This window comes from Oratosquilla oratoria, chromosome 24, assembly GCF_046742065.1.
Source record: "Oratosquilla oratoria isolate Oo_2021 chromosome 24, ASM4674206v1, whole genome shotgun sequence".
Classification (NCBI taxonomy): Eukaryota; Metazoa; Arthropoda; class Malacostraca; order Stomatopoda; family Squillidae; genus Oratosquilla; species Oratosquilla oratoria.
Window position 1 is genome coordinate 15,019,004 of NC_134800.1, and position 2,500 is coordinate 15,021,503.

Sequence of the window (2,500 nt, forward strand, 5' to 3'; positions counted from 1 at the left end):
ATCTTCAAGGACTACAATAGAATGAATAACTACAGATTAAGATGAGATTGGGAAAATGCAAAAAAAATATTACCATGTAAAAACATGACCAAACGAAACATTACAGAACCCTGTATCATCAAACAAAACTATGAAAAAAGTCCTCAATAGCAATTTAGGTCTATACAAACTTGACCCATTTATTCTTAAGAGTATATACAATAAATACTGTAAGGTATGAGGTCACCCACCCCTACCCCTCAAGACTTGACCTGACCTAAAATAATTAGCTTAAGTGATAACCCTTTCCATGTGTTAAACATCTCTCGTGTATATATGTATATCATCTTACTCTGTACTTATTCATTCTATTGTAATCCTTGGAGGTGTGAAAATATCACGAAAGCGCTCGGATTCCAAGAATTTTTCTTTTCCCTGTGGTGTTCAGCATATAGGTGTAGTCACGTGTGTTTTGTGATACTTGTGCATACATACATACATACATGCATATATATATATATATATATATATATATATATATATATATATATATATATGTATGTATATGACTTAACCAACAGGGATATAAGTTTAGAACAATTCCATATATATATGCTTGAGTTACATACATACACACGAATTCTATACTGAACCCACCTCTGCCATTATAGTGCAATTGGTAGTATGTACACAAGTGGGATAGTATTACAACATTTGTAATACTATCTCATTTTGTGTTATCATGGATTGGGTGTGTTGAGTATAAACTTTGTGTATAACTCGAGCATACATATACTGTATAAGAAATTGTGCTCAACTTATGTTCCTCGTGATAGCGCAGTTGCTTGAGTTAATATCTATCCGTTACGTATCGACTAAGTTCGAATAAGTTTCTATCCTTGTTAGTCTCAATTGTGTTTGTAAGGAATTAAAATGGAAAAGTTAATGCGGTTGATAAGATAAAAGTCTATATACTGGGCACCATTCAGTGTGTGTTGTGATACTATCATACTTGTGTACATACTAACAATTGCGCTATCATGGCGGGGTTGGGTTGAGTAAAAAAAATCGTGCATACATATATAACTCGAACAAAAAATTGTGCTCAACATATATTCCTCATCATCTCGCCTTTGGTTCAGCCACTCTCCACTTGTTACTTATCGGTTGGGTTCCTAGACCGAACAAGCTTCTATTAAGTTACTTATTAGTGTTGACCGTGTTTTCAAGAAATTAAAATGGGAAACTTAATAGGACTGAATTCAAGCTTGCAAAATTTTGGTATGGCAATGGGCAATCCTCTTTCGCCTATTATTTTAGAAGTGTACAATTTTTTTTTTTGTCTTTCTTTTTTAGAAAATTATTGTGTAATATTTTGCCATCTAACGCAATCTGGTATAGATATGTTGATAATTTTTCCTGTGCCTATGACCAGAGGGTTTGCAGTATTTTAATGACTTTGTTCCCTCTATCAAATTCACTGTAGAATTGGAAACAAAGGACAAATTACCATTTTTGGACTACCTTATCCGTTGAGAATATAAAGAGTTTAATTTCATTATTATAGATAACCTACAGATTTTGATTCATATGTTCATTACTATTCAGCCCATAACGAAAAAATTAAACGTTTAGTACTTTCTTCTACGCTTTTCCTTGCCCTTTGTATCTGCTGCTCTGAGTTTATTGATAAGGAGTTTCAATATATTTAAATGTCGATTGGAACTTAAAAACCATAGATTTTTTTCAAATAACGCTCTTCCCTCTGCCATTATTTTTTTTAATAAGATTAAATCCGCATTTTCCTATGATACAAAAATTTGTTTAGTATTACCATTGTTTAGTATTACCATTGATCACATTACTCAAGTTCCTCGATTCTTTTAAAACACGAAATATTAAAGTAACACTTAATAACTCCTATACATTTAAGAAATTAATCATTAAGAACTCTCCTGAGGATTCAAGTGGCTGCGTATACATCCCATGCAGAGATTGTGAGAAGTTTTCCCTCAAGCAAACAGGCAAGGAAGTCATAACTAGGATCAAACAACACATGTACAGTGTTAGAACTGCACACAGTTTAAATGTATTATTTACTCACAAAACAGAACTTAATCATTACACTGATTTGGCTAAAGATTCACCCATTTTATCACGTAATTCGATTATCAACAGAAATATCGTAGAGAGCAGCCTCATCCAATGTACTGAATTTATCAACATGAATATTAATAGTACCTTATATGAGCTAGATGATTTTATTATTGGTAATATTTGTAAACAATTTGGACATTGTTACCACAACATATTTTTGCAGCGTGCTAAGATCGTGACCGTGTTATACATTTGGTATGTTTTGAGAGTTACGGTTTATTTCCTCTAACACTCTGTTACCTTTACTAATATCAATTGTCAAGTGAATCTTTTCCATATAATATTACCAAATGTATGTTTTGTTTATACCTTCATCTGTATTTCCCTGAAATTATGAAATACACGAAAGCGATTGGGAATTTTG

At 32.3% G+C, this 2,500-nt stretch overlaps 1 protein-coding gene across 2 annotated transcripts in view; it reads left to right on the forward strand.

The window, feature by feature from the left end:
- Nucleotides 1-1,621, forward strand: part of LOC143038458 (uncharacterized) — a 12,597-nt gene extending 10,976 nt beyond the window's left edge. For both annotated transcript variants that reach the window (XM_076207674.1, XM_076207675.1), the window contains exon 4: nucleotides 1-1,621. This exon is cut by the window's left edge and continues 504 nt beyond it. The gene's annotated coding sequence lies outside the window, so the exon portion shown is untranslated.
- The last annotated feature ends 879 nt before the right edge of the window (nucleotides 1,622-2,500 follow it).